The sequence below is a fragment of the Ovis canadensis genome, chromosome 17 (assembly GCF_042477335.2).
Source record: "Ovis canadensis isolate MfBH-ARS-UI-01 breed Bighorn chromosome 17, ARS-UI_OviCan_v2, whole genome shotgun sequence".
NCBI lineage: Eukaryota > Metazoa > Chordata > Mammalia > Artiodactyla > Bovidae > Ovis > Ovis canadensis.
This window is the reverse complement of record NC_091261.1, coordinates 23,729,920-23,752,483: the sequence shown is the minus strand read 5'-3', so window position 1 is coordinate 23,752,483 and position 22,564 is coordinate 23,729,920. Positions and strand designations below refer to the sequence as shown.

Below are 22,564 nucleotides of genomic sequence, written 5' to 3'. Positions count from 1 at the left end.
GGCTAGCAGTCTAAGATCAAGGTGCCGGCAGCACTGGCTTTTTCTGAGGTCTTGCTCCTTGACTTGCAGATAGCCATTTCTCTGTAATCTTCACATGATTGCCCCTCTGTCTCCTAATCTTCTTTTTTTATAAAGACACCAGTCATGTTGTATTGTCTAGTCACTTCAGTCACGTCCAACTCTTTGCAACCCCATGGACTGTAGCCCAACAGGCTCCTCTGTCCATGGGGATTCTCTAGGCAAGCATACTGAAGTGGGTTACCATTTCCTTCTCCAGGGGATCTTCCTGACCCAGGGATCAAACCACATTTCCTGCATTGCAGGCAGATTGTTTACCACTGAGCCACCTGGGAAGCTCCATATTGTATTAGGGCCCACCTTAATGGCCTCATTTTAACTTAATCACTTCTTTCAATATCTTATTCCAAATAAACCACGTGGCACTGGGAGTTACAAATTTGGGGTGGAGGGATTCAATCCATAATAGTGGTTGTCTACTGTACTGCGTCATTATTGTTTCAGAGGCAAAATGCTTTCCAAATAGAAGATTTTCCTGGTGCCTTCCTCCTCTCCACAGATTAGTAAATATAACAGGGACTACAAAAGGCATCCGTCTTTGAAATTCAAGGCTCAGTGTTACAGAGTGGGCCAAGCTTCCTCTCGCAAAAGAACTAAGGGGAAAGGGCTTGCTAACAAAGGATGAAAACACTGCAGCAGGAAGAAATCTGTGAGCTTCCTGAGAAACAGGACCAGGTTCTTGACAAACAATCCTACGGCAATCCTAACAGAGAAGGGCGTTTTGTCCTAGTTTGGAGTCTCCACGAGAAACACCAGCCAGCAGCTCTGGTGGTCTTCACCTCGTCGTCCCTGGAGACTAATATGACATTCACTTTGTAACTGAAGACTGCACTACACAGTCATCCCTCCGTGACTCCAGTGAGGATACCGAGGTCCACTGGAAAATGCTAGGCTCTCTTTATTCTTCAGATGGACAGGGAGGACCGTGATCAGCTCTGCATGATCGGAGACTGCGACGATAGCGTGATTTATGACCGCTGCGGCTGAAGTGGTTATGATGCACTGTTGTGTTATAAAAACACACCGAGAAATACACATAGGCCCCTTCACAAGCCAGTGTCATCTGAGCCATTGGGTGATACTGTGATCTAGGACCCAAGAAGGTATTCCATTGAGGAGATGGGTGGAATGCAGTGAGCCAAGAGACAATGAAATTTGCTTATTTCTGCCTAACAGATGACCTGTTAGCTCCAGAGACAGCCTCCATTCAGCTCTGCGCCTTTTGTGTCCTGCCACAGCAGTACCACTTTCCTTATCACAGGAATTTATGGCTCTTCCGGCTTCCTTCCTGTGCGGATTTCACAACAGAAAGCGCGCTGCGATACAGACAGAGATTTCTGGGTCAGGAAGCCAAACAACTTTGTTTGCTTCTTGGTGCATAGCCACAGGGTCTTCTTTTTTTTTTTTTTCAAATAGAACTTTCTCTAGTCTCCAGGTCTTTCCAGATTCGTGGCAATCTGGGTCTTGTTTTCTCTTCACCAGATGCATTCTCAGTTGTTGCCTTTTTTCAATCAATTTCCAGATGTTGTCGCATATTCTTTTTATTTTCAGCACAGTTTATCCTTCCCTGAACTTCTGCATAATTCCCTTCCATACCACCTTCCCTGCCAGCTCCTCCAGCCCATCCAGAAGAATTCCAGAAACCTGCCGCAGTTACACCAAAATGTAGTTGGCTCTTCCATGCCCCAGTTAAGGATGCCTCTGCCCTGAAGGTGAAAGAGATGATGGGTCTGCAGGAGAAGCCCCTTCTGAGTGAGCTCCCAGCTGATAGCGAGATGCTGCTGAGGTCCATGTCCATGATTATGTAAGTCTCTATAGACAGGAAGAAGTTCACTGGGGCCCTGATGTCCAAACCGCAGTTTGTTTTAGAACTTTTTTTTTAATACTCTCTTTATGCAAATATCAAACCAGCAAGCCAGAAATGTTTTTTAAATTGTCGCTGAACAATATAAAAATTGAGAGAGGTCTTGCCTTTCTGTAGTACTTCTTGCATTTGACATGATTTGCAAATGAGATCGTCCACAAAATTAATTTGTTTAGACAATTGAAACAGATCTTTAAGCCCCAAATCATTGCAAATCTTACCCATTTTTACGTAAATTTTTCTAGACTGAATTACATTTTGGAGTGTGCTGATCATAATCTAATGTTTCCCGAATGATTCAAGGTCAAGGTTATAAATATTAGCAGCCATGCCCTAAGGTTTATGAGCTGTTAGTCTACTTTCCTTTACGCCAGGGTTTTCCAAATCAGTGTTGTTGACACTGTGACTGAATAATCCTTTGTTGTGGGCGTATGGCTCGTGCACTGTAGGATGTTTAGCAGCATCTCCAGCCTCTCCCTTCCAGATGCCAGCACCACTCTGTTAAGGACAAAAATGTGCACTGTTATCAAATATTTTCAGCATTGTTCTGGAGGCCCTACTCAAGTGCAGTTGGAAAGAAAGGGAAGCAAAAGTTATGAGGATTAGAAAAGAAGAAAAATGCTCTACTCTTATTTGCAGAAAACACGACTATATACATGGAAATCAAAAGCAATCTGAAAACTATGAGAATCAATAAGCAAATTTAAAGTACCACTAAAACCAAAATTGATATAGAAACATTAATTGTGTTTTTTAGGACCTAACTTTGGTAAGTGAAATTTTTAAAAACACAATTTTATACAAATGTTATTCAAAAATCAAATAACTAGAAATGAACCTATCAAAAGATGTATATGACCACTTTGCTAAGAACTGCAAAATATTAAAGAGAAATTAAAGACCTAAATAAATAAAGAGGCACACCATGTAAGTAGATTGGCAGAATTCAAGATCATTAATATTTTAATTCTCTCCAAATTTATCTATGGATTCAATAAAACCAAACCCAAGCAAGGATCTTTCTTTCTTTTTCTCTTCTCTCTCTCTCTTTTATTTTTTGGAAATTAACAAATGAATCTAAAATTCACATGGAAATTTAAAGGACTTGGGGGACTTCCCTGGTGGCCCAGTGGCTAAGATTCTGAATGTAAGGAAAGGGATCCCAATTCATTAGTCATCAAAGCAAGCAAATTTAAACCACGATGAGAGACATCACACCTCCAGCAAAATTGAAAAGACTGATAAACCAAGAGTTAACAAGAATGTGGGAAAACTGCATTGGTGGTGGAAGTATAAACTGGTGAAACCTTTAAAAAACTGTTTGGCAGTATCTCCTAAAACAAAATATCTACCCAATGCATGACCCAGCGATCGTACTTCCAAGTGTAAATACTTCCAAAAGAAATAAATACATAGGTTATTTAAAAGATACGAATAAAAAAAAAGAATGCTTAAAGCAGCTTTATTCATAATAGGCGAAACTAGAAATAACAAAAATATCCATCAACAAGACAGTGAATAAGTAACATATTATAGTCATATAATGGAATACTACACAGCAATATAAAGGAAAAAAAAAACTACTGCAGTGATATGCTCAAAAACATTCAACAACTGGCTCCTTAAGGAGGAAAACAGTCCTGGTTGGTAGTGTTTTCTAACTTTTATGGAATAAATACTTCCAATATAGCCAATGTCATGTTATCAGCATGAAGTCATAAAATACAGAATCAGAAAGTCAGGCACACAATTGCAAGCTGAAATGAGTCAGCTTCAGCACAGCGCTGCTTTACTGATATGTGTAACAACAGTGACAAATCCCTCAGAGGCTATGTTGAATGAAATCAGCCAAAAACAAAAGACTGCATAATAATTACCTTCCTATTAATCAAAAGAACAAGTAAAATTATTTGATGGTGATAGAAGTCAGAAGAGATCACAAAAAGGAATTGGTATTGACACAGAAGGAACATAAAATTTCTTTTGGGGATGCTAGAAATAATCTATCTCCTAATTTATCTAATGATTAAGATAGATGTACAGACAGATAACTAAGGTAGGTAGGTAGATAGATGTAAAAATCCATCAAGCTGTAAACTTAAAATCAATGTGTTTTGCTCACTTTATATATTTCATACATCAATTTTAAAAAAAAATGCTGTGAATTGCCTGGTGATCCGGTAGCTAGGATTCCATGCCTCTGCTGCAGGAGGTACAGGTTCAATCCCTAGTCAGGGAACCAGGATTCTGCAAGCTGCGTGGTGGGGGGGAAAAAAAAGGATACCCATGGCTGCTGTGCTGTGCTTAGTCGCTTAATCTGTGTCCAAATCTTTGTGACCCCAGAATCCTGGAGTGGGTTGCCATGCCCTCCTCCAGGGGAATCTTTCCAACCCAGGGTCTCTTGAATTGTAGGCAGATTCTTTACCAGCTGAGCCACCAGGGAAGCGCTACCCATGGGTAAACACGGCCAATTGAGCACACACATTTTGGGGGGTTCATTTCGAAATATGGTTAAAGTTTTTTAAGGCAACAATCCACAAGAATGGTGAGAATAGGAAAGGACACTATAAAATATCTGAAGCTGGAAAGCCACTGGACCTGAATTACATAAGTGTCTCAAGAAGACTAACTCCTAAGCTACCTGTAGAGAAAAGCCAGTCCTAATCTAGTGTAGACCACAGAATCTTCAAGAAGCCTGTGAGTTACTGCAGAAGTTACCACTGAAAACAGAGGCAGGGGGACGGTGCTAACCTAAGGAAGGTTTGTTGATAGATTCCAAGGAGTAAAAACAGATAAACTATACAAATTCAGGAATCAGAATGTCTTCCAAGTTTTTATAAGCAACACTGGAATCCAGAGGACAATTGAGAAATGTTTTTTAAAATTATCCAGGAAAGGATTTACCACCTAGGCATATGTATCCAAAGAAACTGTCAATAAAGTATGAAGGTAGAGGAAAAGAATATTTTAGACACATAAGGTCTCATAAATCTGTCTCCCACAGATCCTTTCTCAGGAAGTTATTAGAGGCTATATTCCACCAAACTGAAGGAGTGCATGAAGAAAGAGTAATACATAGGATTCTGAAAACAGGAAATTCAGGCCAAAAGGAATTTTGAACTGATGCTGCTGGGGATCCTAGAATGACCTCTCTTCAGTAACAGAGGACAACCTGTCCGTGAAATTCCTTCAAAAATGTGAAATTTTGTCATAAGTGCCTGTTATGTCTGAGCGTCAGCAGATGCTCACTTGGCAGGGTTTGGAGCTGGACATATACCTAGAAAAGTAAGCAAATAATCCTCCATGCCCCCAAAAAGAAAGTTGTTAACCCCAAGAAGCATAAGACACAAGGAGTTGTCTGTCATAGGTTATTTCGTAGGCTTTATCAATTCATAAAGACAATAGCAATAAATACTGCTCTCAACAAAATAAATATACAGCTACTTTGAGAAGTACGTTGAGGATACAAAGTATGCATGTATGTTTAACACAGGGAGAAGACAGTCAAAGCCTTGTTTTCCCTTAAGGAAGAGGAATAGTAAGGGCTACACCTGAGGATTAAGAGGCAGCAGAGGTGGACTAAACTTAGTGCTCTAGTCACTAAGTCGTGTCTGACTCTGAAAGATGCGGTTAAGGGAATGAAACAACAAGACAGAGACTAGGATCAAATATTTACAAAATATATAACTGACAATGAACTTGAATACAGAATAAATAAGGAGCTCTCAAAACTCAATTATAGACACACAAACACAGCAACAACAAAAATGCACAAAATATATGAACAGATCTTTTACCAAAGAAGATATGCAGATGGCAACTAAACACCTTTAAAAGTACTCAACATCCTTTGCCATTTAGAAAATGTAAATGAAAGCTACAATAATACACTGCTGTGCATCTATTATACGGGCTAAAAGTAAGAAGACTGATGACACCATTGTTGGCGAAGATGTGGAAAAAGGGGAAATCTCATCTCATAAACTGCTGGAGGGAATCTAAAATAATACAGCCAAAAAAAATAAAATAAAATAATACAGCCACTTCACAAATAGTTTGACAGTATTCTTAAATTGTTAAACATACCTCTATCATAGAATCAAGATATTCCACTCCTACCCACTGACTCAGTAGAAATGCAGGTATCAGTTCAGTTCAGTTCAGTCGCTCAGTCATGCCCGACTCTCTGCAATCCCAAGAATCGCAGCACACCAGGCCTCCCTGTCCATCACCAGCTCCCAGAGTTCACTCAGACTCACGTCCATCGAGTCGGTGATGCCATACAGCCATCTCATCCTCTGTCATCACCTTCTCCCCCTGCCCCCAATCCCTCCCAGCATCAGAGTCTTTTCCAATGAGTCAACTCTTTGCATGAGGTGGCCAAAGTACTGGAGTTTCAGCTTTAGCATCATTCCTTCCAAAGAAATCCCAGGGCTGATCTTCAGAATGGACTGGTTGGATCTCCTTGCAGTCCAAGGGACTCTCAAGAGTCTTCTCCAACACCACAGTTCAAAAGCATCAATTCTTCGGCACTCAGCCTTCTTCACAGTTCAACTCTCACATCCATACGTGACCACTGGAAAAACCATAACCTTGACTAGACTTAAGTATAGGCCCATACAAAACATTTGTACAGGAATGTCCATGCCAAATTTGTTTTTAATCTTAATTTTAAATTAATTTTTATGCTTATTTTGGTTATTACCAAAAATGGGAAACAACCCCAAATGTCCATCTACAGGTGAATATATAACTATGGTATATCAATCAATACAATGAAATGCTCTTTAGTTATGAAAAGTTATGAACTACTGATGGGCTTCCCAGGTGGTTCAATGGTAAAGAATCCACCAGCCAATGCAGGAGACACAGGAGACTTGGGTTCAATTACTGGGTTGGGAAGATCCCTGGAGTAGGAAATGGCAACCCACTCCAGTATTCATGCCTGGAAAATTCCATGGACAGAGGAGTCTGGTGGCCTACAGTCCATGGGGTTGCAAAGAGTCAGACGTGATTAAGCACACACACATTGTATGGTTAATTATTCTGAAAGGAAGAAGCTAGACCAAAAAAAAAAAAAAGAGCATATACTATACTGTATTACTTCATTTATATAAATTTCGGGGGTGCCGCACCGCACAATTTGTGGGATCTTAGCTCCCCCACCAGAACTGAATCCATGCCCTAGGCAGTGAAAGCGTGGCATCCTAACCACTGAATCACGAAGGGATTTCTCATTTATATGAATTTCCATAAAATTAAAACTAATTTTAATGTTTAATTATTAATTAATCTGGCCAAATACTCTACAACAAAGGAGGCAAGAATATACAGTACAGAAAAGAAACTCTCTCCCAAAAGTGGTCCAGAGAAAACTGGACAACTACATGTAAAATAACAAAATTAGAATGTTCTCTAACACTACAAGCAATGATAAACTCAAAATGGATTAAAGACCTAAATGTAAGACTAGCTACTATAAAACATCTAGAGGAAAACATAGGCAGAAGCCTCTTTGACATAAATTATAGCAATACATTTTTTGGATCCATCTCCTATAGTAAAGGAAATAAAAGCAAAAACAAATAGTTCTTAACTAAACTTAAAAGCTTTTGCATAGCAAAGGAAACAAGGAAAAGGCAACCTACTGAGTGGGAGAAAATATTTGCAAATAACGTGACCTGTAAGGGGTTAATATCCAACCTACATAAACAGCTCATACAATTCAGTATCAAAAAGGAAACAACTTGATTTAAAATGGGCAGAAATGAATAGATAGTTTTCCAAAGAGGAAATGCAGATGGCCAAGAGGCACACAAAAATATGCTCAATGTCACTAATTGAGAAGTGGAAATCAAAACCACAATAAGATATCATCTCACACCTGTCAGAATGGCTATCATCAAAAAAAAAAAAAAACACAAATAATAAATGTTGAGAGAAAAAGGAACCTTTCCACACTCTTGGTGGGAATGCAAATTGTTGCAGTCACTGTGGAAAATGGCATGGGGATCTCTCGTAAAACTAGAAATAGAATTACTATATGACCCAGCAATCCCACTCGGATATACATAAGAAACCCCAAAGCACTGATTCGAGAAGATATATGCACCCCAATGTTCGTAGCAGCGTTATTTATAACTGCAAAGATATGGAAGCAACCTAAGTATCCATCAGCACATAAATGAATAAAAAAGATGTAGTGTATAAATACAGTGGAATACCACTAAGCCATAAAAAAGAATGAAAGTTTGCCATTTGTAGCAACGTGGGTGGACTTGAAGGGCATTATGCTAAGTGAAATAAGTCAGACAGAGAATGATACTGTATGATATTGCTTATATGCAGAACCTGAAAAATACAAGCTAGTGAATATTACAACAAAGAAAGGAGACTCACAGATACAGAGAATACACTACTGGCTATCAGTGGGGACAGGGGTGGGTGGGAGCAATATCGGGGTAGGGGAGTGGGAGGCGTGAACTGTTGGGTGTAAGATATGTTTGGGGATGTGTTGCACAACACAAGGAATATAGCTAATATTCTGCAATAACTATAAATGGATGATAAACTTTATAAATTGCATTAAAATGTAAAAAAAAAAACAACCTAAAGTGAGAGGTAGCAGTTCCATGGTTGCCAGGTCACAGGAGGTGAAGGAAGGCAATGGAGTAGGATTCCAAGGGGACCCAAGGACATTCTGGAACTCAGGAACAATGAGAGGGCTCATTATTTTCATTGGGGTGATGGTTTCATAGGTGTATACATATGCAAAAATATAAAATTATCCATTTTAAACCTGCGCACTTTACAGTATTAATTATACCTCAACAATGCTATTTTTTAAAAGCACCAAGTTCATGAAAGACAGTGAAAGACTAAAGAACTGTCACAGTTTGGAAACAAATAAAAAGATGTGACAACTAAATACAATGTGAGATCTTGTGTTGGATCCTGAAACACAACACAAAAAAAGAACATCAGTGGAAAAAACTGGTAATATTTATGGAAGGTCTGTATTTAATTAACACTGCTGTATCAATGCTAGTGTATTAGTTTTGATAATTGTACTATGATTGTATAAGATGTTAACATTAAGGGAAGCTGGGTGAAAATATATGGGAACTCTAACTTTACAACACATTTTTAAACCTTAAATTATTTAAAAATAAAAATATTTTTTAAAACTCTAATATATGGAGTAATTATCAATTAAAGTAATTCTTTTACTACAAAATTAAAGAACTACTGAACTGGAAAATGTGGCTGAAGAATCGTAGCCCACAGAAAAAAAGTAAAAGTTTTTTTTTTTAATGAAAAAAATTTGAATGACAAGAATAGATACAAAAGTACCAACATTTGCTTAGACATAAGAGATGTGGCTTCAATCCCTGGGTTGGGAAGATCCCCTGGAGGAGGGCATGGCAACCCACTCCAGTACTCTTGCCTGGAGAATCCCATGGACAGAAGAGCCTGGCAGGCTACAGTCCATTGGGTCGCAGTGTCAGACCTGACTGAAGCAACTAAGCAAGAATGCACTCTCAAACAGACTAGAAAGATTATTGTTGTTGTCGTTGTAATTATTGTTTAGTTGCTAGGTTGTGTCCAACTCTCTTGCAACCCCATGGACTGTAACCAGCCAGGCTCCTCTGTCCATAGAATTCTCCAGGCAAGAATACTGAAGTAGGTTGTGACACCTTTCTCCAGGGAATCTTCCCAACCCAGGGATCAAACTCATGTATCCTGCATCTGCAGGCAGATTCTTTACCACTGAGCCACCAGGGAAGCCCGAGACATTATAAGACAAGCAATAAATAAAGTAATAATACCAAAATTATCTCAGAACTGAAGAACATCATGATTCCTCAAAAACAAACAAACAAAAAAACAGACTGCCAAGCAGAAAAAAAAAAAAAAAACATTTTAAAATCTATACTTTGAGTACTGGCACTGAAAATCTAGTATATCAAGGATAAAGAGAAAATCCTAAAAGCTACCAGAAACATGGATCACCTAAAATGCAAGGAGAATCAGATTTACATCCAAAATCTCAAAAGTAACATAGGTGACTACTTTTTAATGAAGTGTTATTTTTATATATCTAAAGAGAAATAATTTTGAACATAAAGTACTATATCCATACAAACTATCATTCAATAGTAATGAAAAAATAAAAATATGATCGACTATGTATAGACTATAATGTATACCAGCTGTAATGTTGCACAAGTGCATGTAAGTGATTTTCCCTACAGTCATTAAGCACACAGTCTGTGCAGTGTGTGTGGTGACTCTGATCCAATATCCTCATTGGAAGAAACCTAAATTCAAGGGTGACCGCTAGAAGAATAGGACATTTTCTAGACCAAAAAGTAAAAGAATAAAATAATTTTAAATATGGTTAATAGAAAGCAAAAATATCATGGAAGAGCTAACAGAATTTCCCTCCCACTGAAAATAACAAGGAAACTGGACAAAATACATAAAGTGACTCTGTTCAGACATTGGGCAGTGGGCAGCACTAACTAGCCTGTGATCTTTGGACAGAGGGAAGCAAACAAGGTAAGTCCTAGGATCTTCTTGGCTCTCTGCCAGGTGACAGTGTCTAGGGAGCTCAAGGGAGGGATTATACACACGCCAGTATCTTCAGTATCTTAACAGGGTTAAGAGGAACAGAGATTACAGTTCAGGGACATCCAGGTGACTAGCATTTATGGAACAGAATACCAGAGATGAGGAAACTGGAGAGACCGTTTTAAAGATCTGCAAAGGAGTTCTCTGGAGTGTTTGGCAGAGTACCAATCTCCACATCCATGGAATAAAACTCCTTGAGGCTGAAAGTAGGAAAGCGGTGGGCTGAGGCATTCCCAGGATGAGGCTAGGAATAGTTCAACACTCAGAGCAAAGAAACTTCATAACATGAAGAGCATTTAGTAAAGACCTCAGAGAGGCCAGACTTTATCCTAGGGCAAAATTAGCACTGGAGTGAGGACTGTTCTAAACTTTCCCCAGCAACGCTCAGAGAATCAAGAGGGATGAAATGCACTGCATAGTCTTACCGCGTACTGGGACTATCACAACACTCACTAAGGGAAGACAGCAAAATCAGGACCTCAACAGTGTAAGATCCAGTGTCCAGAATCCAATAAGAAAATCATCAGGCAGGCAACGAGGCATAAAAATGTCACTATACGTCCAGGAGAAAAAAATCCATGGACAAAACCAGAAAACTGACGAACAGGACACAATTGTCAGACACTGACTTTATTTAATACTACTGACAAGTATTATTATTATTTTGGTTTGTGGGATCTCATAGCTCAGTTGGTTAAAGCATCTGTCTGCAATGCAGGAAACCTGCGTTCAATTCCTGCAACGGGAAGATCCCCTGGAGAAGGAAATGGCAACTCACTCCAGTATTCTTGCTTGGAGAATCCCATGGACAGAGGAGACTGGTGGGCTACAGTCCATGGGGTCACAAGAGTCGGACACAACTTAGTGATTAAACCACCTAAACCAACCACCAGTTTCCATTTATAAGAAATATTTTTAAAAACCTGAAAAAGATCCATTCCTAATTGAAAGTGTTGATCAGAGGATCTTAGTTTTATTCATAATGTCTTAAGTTTTTTAAAAGCAGACTGTACTCATATAATACTTATGTAATCAAAATATTTTAAAAATGTAGGTAGGACAAAACACACGGAGAAGGCCACGGCACCCCACTCCAGTACTCTTGCCTGGAAAATCCCATGGATGGAGGGGCCTGGTAGGCTGCGGTCCATGGGGTCACTAAGAGTCGGACATGACAGCGACTTCACTTTCACTTTTGACTTTCATGCATTGGAGACGGAAACGGCAACCCACTCCAGTGTTCTTGCCTGGAGAAACCCAGGGACGGGGGAGCCTGGTGGGCTGCCATCTATGGGGTCGCACAGAGTCGGACACGACTGAAGCGCCTTAGCAGCAGCAGCAGCAGCAGCAGGACACACACATAGAAGGAAAAGGTTATGTATCGGTAGAACAAAATAAAAAGGTTAGTATCCATAATAAAATCTTAGCTTGGTAGGAGCTGCACAAAGGGGATGATCTATTTTAAGTACACATAATCACAAATGCGATTGGCTTCCCAGGTGGTGCTAGTGGTAAAGGATCTGCCTACTGACGCAGGTTAGAAGAAAGAGACACAGGTTCGATCACTGGGTCGTGAAGATCCCCTGGAGGACGGCATGGCAACCCACTCCAGTATTCTTGCCTGGAGAATCCCATGGACAGAGGAGCCTGGCAAGATACAGTCCATAAGGTCGCACAGAATCAGACACGACTGAAGCAACTTAGCATGCACACACGATCTGTGCTATAACAGATGAGGTTACTTGAAAGCACAACATTATAAAAATTATTTTTTGAAATGGCAGAGATTTCTGTAGCTGTATTGAGCACGTAGAGGGGAACAATTGTCTTCAGGAGACCAGACACCTGTAAACAATAGGAATCTACTGCCGTTTTTGTTATCTTTCTGTCTTTTGTTGCTCAGAAGAAAATGACTGAGAGGAACACTGCCTACATGAAGCACTTACTATAGGTCAGGAACGATGCAAAAATAAGGCTATGCGTGGAGATCTGGAACAGATAATTTGTTCCCAAATAAAAAGCAGACAGAGAGAAGACACAGTGGAAGCAGAGAGAAACCAGAAAAGCTGGAAAAAGACAAGAGTCACCAGGGGACCCATTTAACCCTAATTTCTGTGGTTTTCCTGATGAAGATGTGGTGTTAATGGTTTCAGAGTTAATCAGAGAACCATGTGTCTTAAATCTCGGCTCTAAGCCAGATGAAAAAAGACATCCCACTTAAGTGGTGTTTTAGGGGCACAAAGGCTGAAAGAAGAAAAAAAAAAAAAGATTTGCATAGTAATGATTCTATCTTCGCTTTAAAGCTCCACAGCATTTTTAGAGTCCCTAACAACTGCCACATCAGGAATTCAAACCACACCCTGGGAAGGCTGGGCTTCCTTTTGTTAAAAAGGAAAACTGTGAATCTCTGAGGTCAGTTACCCAGGCAGCAAAAATCAAAAGTCCTGACTCCTTTCCAACCACTGGATTATCTGCTGTGTGGACCCACACCCACCTACAACACTGCTGAAGGTACCATGACTAAGATCCACGTCTTTCTCTGGGTACTGTTTCTACAGAAAGCTTCTGATGTCTTTGGCCTCATATTTCACAAAACAGAGAAAAAGCCAAGTGTGAAGAAGAATTTGATTTTTGGCATCCCATTTAGAAGGTTGTACTTAGATCCTCAACCCACGTAAGGCTTCTTGTTGAACCAACACCATAAAGAGAATATAGCTTCAGCTTCTATGAAAGACTGTATTGTAACCAAAGGACTGATTTGATGAATAAATAATTATAATAGCTAATTATTATTAAACTCCTACTATGGGCCAAGTGCATTACTAAAAATTTGACATGTAAAACTCTTATTAAAGTCTTGACAATAATTTTATAAAGTTGGTACATTTTTACCCCCATTTTGCAGATGGGAAAGCTGAGGAGCAAATTGGTTATATAAATTCTCCAAAGTCAACATGATAAGAATGCAGAAAGCCATGATTCAGTCTCAGCAGTCTGATTCCCAGGCCCAGAAGCTTAAGCACTGTGTATACTGAAGAATTGATGCTTTTGAACTGTGGTGCTGGAGAAGACTCTTGAGAGTCCCTTGGACTGCAAGGAGATCCAACCAGTCCATTCTAAAGTAGATCAGCCCTGGGTGTTCTTTGGAAGGAATGATGCTAAAGCTGAAATTCCAGTACTTTGGCCACCTCATGCAAAGAGTTGACTCATTGGAAAAGACCCTGATGCTGGGAGGGATTGGGGGCAGGAGGAAAAGGGGACAACAGAGGATGAGATGGCTGGATGGCATCACCAACTCGATGGATGTGAGTTTGAGTAAACTCCAGGAGATGGTGTTGGACAGGGAGGCCTGGCATGCTGCGATTCATGGGGTCGCAAAGAGTTGGACACGACTGAGTGACTGAAATGAACTGAACTGAACTGAACTGATACTGACTCTTGGGCTTCCCTGATAGTTCAGTTGGTAAACAATCTGCCTGCAATGCAGGAGATCCCACTTCCATTCCTGGGTCAGGAAGATCCCCTGGAGAAGGGATAGGCTACCCACTCCAGTATTCTTGGGCTTCCCTTGTGGCTCGGTTGGTAAAGAATCTAGCTACAATGCAGGATACCTGGGTTTGATCCCTGGGTTGGGAAGATCCCTGGAGAAAGGAAAGGCTCCCCACTTCAGTATTCTGGCCTGGAGAATTCCATGGACTGTATAGTCCATGGGGTTGCAAAGAATCAGACACGGCTGAATGAATTTCACTTTCACTTTCATACTGACTCCTGGGCTTTGCATACGGTGCTAGTGGTAAAGAACCTGCCTGGCAATGCAAGAGACATAAGAGATGGGGGTTCAATCCCTGGGTCGGTAAGATCCCCTGTATGCGGATATGGCAACCCACTCCAGCATTCTTACCTGGGAGACCCCGTGGACAGAGGAGCCTGGCAGGCTACAGTCCATAGGGTGGCAAAGAGTTGGGCACAACTAAAGCGACTTAGCGTGCATACATATTGACTTTTAGAGAAGAAATTAGAAATAATACAACTCTCACATTTAATTTTCCCATATATGTAGAGTTGATAAACAATAAAGTCCTACTATATAACACAGTATCCTGTGATAAACCATAATGGAAAAGAATATGAAAAAGAATATAACTGAATCAATTCACTGTTCAGCAGAAATTAACACATCATTGTAAATCAACTATACTTCCATAAAATACATTAAAAATAAACTTTTCCAGAGACTACAGAAAGAACATTTTCAGCTCATTTTATGAGACCAGAATAACCATGACTCAAACTTGATAAAAATATAACAAAGGAAAATTATAAGCGAATCTCTCTTGGGAAGATAGAAGCAAAACATAGTTTAAAATATTAGATAAGGAAAAGGTAATCTGATAGAGAAAAAAAGGATTTCACAAAAGATATCTAGATATTAAATAAACATATTATTTAAGTGTCAATGTCATTAGTCATTGGGGAAAGGCAAATTAAAAACAAATCAGGATTTCCCTGGTGGTCCAGTGGTTAAGACTCCATATTCCCAATGCAAAGGGCATGAGCTCGATCCCTGGTTGAGGAAGATCCTGCATGCCACATGGCATGGCCAAAAAAAAAGAGAATGGCATTGTAACATGTATACTATCATGTAAGAATAGAATCATCAGCCTATGTCTGATGCAGGATACAGCATGCTTGGGGCTGCTGCATGGGGATGACCCAGAGAGATGTTATGGGGAGGGAGGTGGGAGGGGGGTTCATGTTTGGGAACGCATGTACACCCGTGGTGGATTCACGTCAATGTATGGCAAAACCAATACAGTACTATAAAGTAAAACAAAGTAAAAATAAAAATTTAATTAAAAAAAGTTATGCCTAAATTAAAGCCAAAGCACATCTACCAGAATCACCAAAATTAAAAAGACTGAAAATATTAGAAATTGGTGAGGATGCAAAATAACTCTCACACACCACTGATGGGGACACAAATCGGTACAATTGCCTTGAAGAAGAGTCTAGAAGTATCTGTCAAAAGTGAATGTATACATACCCTGTGGCCCCAAAATTCCACTCTTAGGTTTATACTCAGTAGAAATTCGTATATGCACACCAAAAGACACAGATTAAAGTGTTCATAATACCTTTATTCATAAGAGTCAAAAACTGGAAACAATCTAAATATCTATTGATGGTGGAATGGATAAATAAAATGTGTTATATGTATGCCATGGAGCGCTATACAGCAGTGAAATGAACTACTGCTGTTCACAACAACTTGAATGAATCTTTGCAAACTATAATGTTGAACAAAAGAAGCCAGACACAAAAGTGCATCTGTGATTCCATTCATGTATTGTTTTAAAATACGCAAAAGAAATCTATGGTGTTAGAAGTCAGAACAGTGCTTTTCTCTGCCAAAATGTTGTAGTAACCAGGAAGAGAAGAAGGAGGGGGCCAGAAATGCTTTATTTCTTAACCTGGTCATTGGGTGCCTGAGAGTGTTCATTCGAGGATTCAAGCATAGTTCGAGAAGTAGCATCTTGGTGAGAACCACTTAAATTCAGTGTTACATTCAGTGTAAGTGATTCAACTGGATGATAGAGACATTATGCAGATTAAATTTCCAAACCAACTAAACATTTATTGCTTCATTTATTGTTAAGTCCTGAAAGTAAAAACACAAAGAGAAACTTTGTATCAGCAAATTGTTCACAATCTAACAGAGAGAGAGATTAAAATAAAATAATCTATTTCAAAACAAAATGTTCTCTCGTGGAATTGTACAAATTGTTTTCAGAGCTTTGAGGAGCCGGGGAAGATGCTCAGATGTGGCAACGCTGAACACTTATCAGGATTTTGCAGGTGAATGTGCTGGATTGAGAGGGATCAGACAGACGTATTGGACTCAGAATTGACAGCATTTGCAAAACGGAACATAGACAAATATAATTCAAATATGTGAATCATAGGAACATAAGGGTGTGAGGTATGGCTAGAGTTTAAAAAGCAAGACAGAAAAAAGTGAGAGGGGAGGCTGAGCAGGTAAGTCTTTTATTCCATCTTGGTGTTTTTTCCTGTGGGACATAAGAGCTACTGAAGAATTTTTATTTAATCCAACGTGAAGGATAGACGGTTGGAAGGTATGACTGGAGACTGGAAGATTAGGAAGGAGGTTCTGAGAAATTCAGATATATCTGCAGGTTTTACCACAGTAATAAACAATCCAAAATCTCTGTGGTTTATAACAACAAATATTCATTTCCTCCAAAACCTTGGTGTCTTACGACCACAAACATTTATTTTTCACTCATGCATCTGCGGGTCAACTGAGGGCTGGTTTTAACTGAGCTGGGCTTGGCTGATTCACATGTGTTTCCTGGGTCTTTCATTTCAGGACCCAGGATGAATGAGTGATGGCTTCTCTGTGCGACGCTCTCCTATGGCTTGATGGCAGAAACGTGAAAAGTTTCCTGAAGCCTCGGCTCAGAGCTAGCACACTGTCCCTTCTGTCCACACCACGCTAGCCTAAGCTTCACGGCCAAGCTCAGAGTCCGGAGGGCACAGCGGGATTCTCCACCCATAGGATGATGAGGGGGAGAGTAAACACTGGCTGAACTTACTAACTCAATCTGGGCTTCCCTGGTGGCTCAGATGGTAAAGAATCTGCCTGCAATGCAGGAGATCCAGGTTTGATCCCTGGCTGAGGAAGATCCTCTGGAGAAGGGCATGGCAACCCACTCCAGGATTCTTGCCTGGAGAATCCCATGGACAGAGGAGCCTGGAGGGTTACAGTCCGTGGGGTCACAAAGAGTCGACCACCACTGAGCGACTATCACACACATGCATTAACGTAATCTACCAAGCTAAAGATTTTGAACATCCAGACTAGGGCAGACAGAGGAGGACTGGATAAGAGGGCATCAGGAAAGCTGGGACCATAACCAGAGATTGTGTCCGAGCTGGTTGGCCTGGGCAGAGGTGGACTGCCACGTGGGGACACTTGGAAAGCACGTCAGAAGCTTTACCTCAAGAAAGGGCTTGGGAGAATTGGGTAGTCACTCTGGATCCATTCACAATATTCCCGCCAAGGTTAGAAATTCAGGAACACATCTCTCGAAAGCAGTAATGAACAAGGAGAATTGAAATGAGGGGCGATACGAGATCATGACGACCCGGAGCTGACCTCAGATCTGTGGCAGTGACTTTCCTGGGAGCTCTCAAAAGACAGCCCCAGGGCTGAGAGAGAAGGACAGAAGAGAAGAGAAAGAAGGGGGTGGGGGAGAATCTAGGGTCCCTCCCAGTTTTCTAGTCTAAGAAACTGGGCTGGTACTAGTGTCCCCTGCTGGGCTCTGGAACCCAAAAGGAGAGAGAGTTTCAGAGAGAAGGCGGTAAGTTCACTCCGTTCGCGCTCAGATCAGAGCCGTCTAGCTGGGCACGCCTAGCGGAGAACTGAATGCCGAGCGATGGAGCGCCTCGCTTTATTCTTCCACATTGTTTTCACATCCTCAGTCTCTCCTCTCCCACCTAGCCCAAGTCTGAAATTGTAGTCATGATCCTTTAGATGGTCACCTTGTCTTTCTTCTCTGAGCGGCTTGCGTTAGAATCAGTGTGCCTCTGGGAACTGTGGATTGAGAGATACACACTGCTGTGTTTAAAACAGATAACCAAAGACTTGCCTGGAGATCCAATGGTTAGAGCTCTGTGTTCTCACTGCCAAGGGCCTGGGCTCAATCCCTGGGTGGGGAAGTACGATCTCACAAGCAGTGTGGTGCAGCCTGGAAAAAAGAAAAAAAGCCTATGGGGCCTCCACTTTGTTGCCACAGCAGCATTCTATAAAGCCCCCAAATAAGAAGGACTATTTAACACCATCCAAACAATTAGAGATACCCTGGGCTACTCACAGCTTCCTTTCACATATGCCATTTCTCTCAACTGGAAACTATTTATGGTTCATGATTATTTTTGTACCTAGAGACTTAGTAGGTCTTCAACAAATGTTCTATAAATATTTATTTAAAAACAATAAAATAAAATAGATAACTAACAAGGACCTACTGTATAGCCTGGGGAACTCTGTTTAATATCCTATAATAACCTAAATTTAAAAAGAATTTGAGAAAAAAAGATACATGCATATATATAACTGAATCACTTAGCTGTATGCCTAAAACCAACACAGCATTGTTAATCAATGTACTACAGTATAAAATGTAAACATGTTTTTAAAAACAAATTGGCATGCCTCATTTAACACTGATCATTTGTGTTATACCCCCCGCTACACACACACACACACACACACACACACACACACACACACTGATCTAAACTATAAATTGTATGAGCATAAGATCTTATATGTCTTTATGATCTCCTATGGATTTCAACATAGTTATAGGCAAAAACCTGAATTTAAAAACTTTTAAATGATTTTTTAAAAAGCCAAAACTGCATTGGATGGTTAACCACCTCAGTTAAGAATAATAATTGACAGCTATTATCCCAAGTTATGAAGTGCCATCACTGTAAAGATCATTTTAAAAGCTATCTCTATTTATTTGGAGAAAGCCTGTTATAAATTTTCTTTAAAAATAGCACATTTTTTAAACTGTTTCAATACTTATTTTTAAGCACTTATGTCCTGGTGTATATCACCATGACTATATCTTTGTTCAATAAACATTGTTAAAATTTTAAGCTAGATGTCTTCAATACGTTGAGTGTCAGATGAAAATCAACCCAGTTTAAAGATTAGGCCAGGATGGTTTCCTTCTAAGAAGACAAGAATTAAAAGAAGAAGAATAACATGTTACAAATGTAAAAAAAATACCAAGAAACACTATTTTCCGATGACGTGATTACAATTCTTTGCATACTTTCATCATCACTGTCCAGTTTCTAAGAAGACAAGCAAAGGTGCAGTTTGATGACCTCAAACCAACACCATCTTGCTGTTGTTGTTTCGGAGGAGAGAACAGAAAACAGGTCTCTGACCTGCAGACCAGGGCTCTAAGATCCAGTTGCTGGATCTCAGTGGGGCAAGATTAAAAGATCGAGCTGGGGCAGCTAAAATTAAACGGAATGTTTTTCAGTCTTTTAGCTCCTTTTTTAAAGGTAAGATTGGAAACTTCATTTCATGAGGTATTCATCAGGGACCTGGAAAACTGCTCTTAGCATTTTAACATAAATTAAGAATCATTTAAGCAGACCTCTATTCAGCTCTTGCCAACTGTGCATTTATTTTTCTGGTCAAGGAGGCTTTGCTGTTGCAAATGAAGGGGAAATGAAGGCATCAGAGCCTGGGTATATCAGTTTAAAAAAAAAGGGAAAGTGAATGTGAATGTTGGATTAACTTCCCTCATAGTCCTTATTCCATTTATCTGGGCAAGGGATTTGCCCCCCACCTTCCACCCCTGGTTCCCCACCACCACAGTGCTCTTGAAAACATTCTCTGAAAACTTAGGTGGCTGTGTAGAATCGGGACTTGCTGCAGGTGTTTCTTAAAAGCTCATTAGCCCTCTGGAGAGCTATGAAAATAAAAGAGCTCCAGACCTAATAAGAGCTCAGTAAGCAAGGTGGTCCTTTGGAAGACCTAAGTTGTGGGGAGCTCTTTCCACTGCACCTGTAAAGAGAGATGAGTAACCTCCAGGGACCATGGAAGCTTAGTTCCATTTTGGACAAGCAACCTCAAGAGTGGGAGATGAGCAATCGGGAAATGAAGGATACACCGTTACTTGCTAATTCTAAACATATGTAGCCTGCACGTTGGTGAGTTGAGATTGGCAGAGGATAAAAACAAAAATCTCCCTGAACTGCTTTCCTCAGTGACAGCTAGACTCGTTGACTTTTCCACTGGCACCCATTTTCCAAGCTCAGGAACAACAGAGGGCAGTCATCGCTCATGTCTGCATATGACACTTGACATCCATGTTTTCATAGACAGATCATCTTCTGTGAGGCTGCAAAACATCCGTCTCACTCAGGCAGAGTGGAGAAATTTATATACCCACAGTCTGGTGGATTCAAAGTCACCACAGACTGTACCTCTCCCTTTCCTTCTTGGCTTCCTCCACTTCCCGAAGCACAACCAGCAGCTGGATGGAATGAGGCACAAGAGGTTTCTTCTCTACCCATTTCCCTTCCTAATAGAATACGGCAGAAGAAAGACCCTGTGACTTGACAAGTCAACAGCTGATTCAATTGAAGATGGCCCAAGAGGAGTCAAACTCAATCCGGAGTCTCTTCCATCAGAAGGAAGAAGGGGAGCTGGGTGGGGCGGGGAGGGGGTGTCACCAGTCACTTGTCGTAGAACTTGGGGGCTAGCACACACTATGAAGTTGCATGTACTGCAGAAACTGAGATGACAGAGTAGGTCCTCTCATAACTAATATAGCCCAAAGCTGCTTTCTCACAGTGTTTAAGCTAGGACTGGCTAGTGCTCGACGTGGTCAGTCGTGTCCAACTCTTTGTGACCCCACGAACTGTATGTAGCTCACCAGGCTCCTCTGTCTACAGGATTCTCCAGGCAAGAATACTGGAGTGGGTTGCCATTTCCTGCTTCAGGGAATCTTCCTGACATAGGGATAGAACCTGTATCTCTGTTGGCTCCTGCGTTGACAGGCGGATTCTTTACCACCGGGGAAGCTCTGGCTAGAAAGGAAAACAAATTTCAGTCAGTCAGTTCAGTCACTCAATCGTATCCGACTCTGGGACCCCATGGACTGCAGCATGCCAGGCCTCCCTGTCCATCACCAACTTCCAGAGTTTACTCAAACTCATGTCCATTGAGTCAGTGATGCCATCCAACCATCTCATCCTCTGTCGTCCCCTTCTCCTCCCACCTTCAATCTTTCCCAGAATCAGGGTCTTTTACAATGAGTCAGTTCTTCTCATCAAGTGGCCAAAGTATTGGAGTTTCAGCTTCAGCATCAATCCTTCCAATGAATATTCAGGACTGATTTCCTTTAGGATGGACTGCTTGGATCTCCTTGCAGTCCAAGGGACTCTCAAGAGTCTTCCCCAACACCACAATTCAAAAGCATCAATTCTTTGCTGCTTAGCTTTCTTTATAGTCCAACTCTCACATCTATACATGACCTCTGGAAAAATCATATCTTTGACTAGATGGACTTTGTTGGCAAAGTAATGTATCTGCTTTTTAATATGCTGTCTAGGTTGGTCATAATTTTCCTTCCAAGGAGCAAGCGTCTTTTAATTTCATGGCTGCAATCACCATCTGCAATGATTTTGGAACCCCCCAAAATAAAGTCTGTCACTGTTTCCATTGTTTCCCCATCTATTTGCCATGACGTGATGGGATTGGATGCCATGATCTTAGTTTTCTGAATATTGAGTTTTAAGCCAATTTTTTTACTCTCGTCTTTCACTTTCATCAAGAGGCTCTTTAGTCCTTCTTTACTTTCTGCCATAAGGGTAGTGTCATCTGCATATCTGAGGGTTTTGATATTTCTCCCAGCAATCTTGATTCCAGCTTGTGCTTCATCCAGTCCAGCATTCTTAGGATGTTCTCCCCATGAACAGTATGAAAAGGCAAAAAGATAGGACACTGAAAGATGAACTCCCCAGGTCGGTAGGTGCCCAATATGCTACTGGAGATCAGTGGAGAAATAACCCCAGAAAGAATGAAGAGATGGAGCCAAAGCAAAACAACACCCAGTTGTGCATGTGACTGGTGATGGAAGTAAAGTCTGATGCTGTGAGGAGCAATACTGCATGGGAACTTGGAATGTTAGGTCCATGAATCAAGGCAAATTGGAAGGGGTCAAAGAGGAGATGGCAAGAGTGAATATTGACATTTTAGGAATCAGCAAACTAAAATCAACTGGAATGGGTGGATTTAACTCATTATATATACCACTGTGGGCAAGAATCCCTTAGAAGAAATGGAGTAGACATCATAGTCAACAAAAGAGTCCGAAATGCAGTACTTAGATGCAAAAAAAACACAAATTTGTGACCCTTTTATTAACTCTT

The 22,564-nt window shown here is 40.6% G+C and overlaps 1 long non-coding RNA gene across 1 annotated transcript; it reads right to left on the bottom strand.

Annotated features, from left to right (window-relative positions):
* Positions 1-1,473: 1,473 nt before the first annotated feature.
* LOC138422194 (uncharacterized) lies at positions 1,474-21,220 on the bottom strand. Its single transcript, XR_011249789.1, has 3 exons — positions 21,067-21,220; positions 18,247-18,345; positions 1,474-2,440 (listed from the first exon to the last, which is right to left on the bottom strand). It is a non-coding gene; the product is annotated as an uncharacterized lncRNA (long non-coding RNA).
* Positions 21,221-22,564: the final 1,344 nt, after the last annotated feature.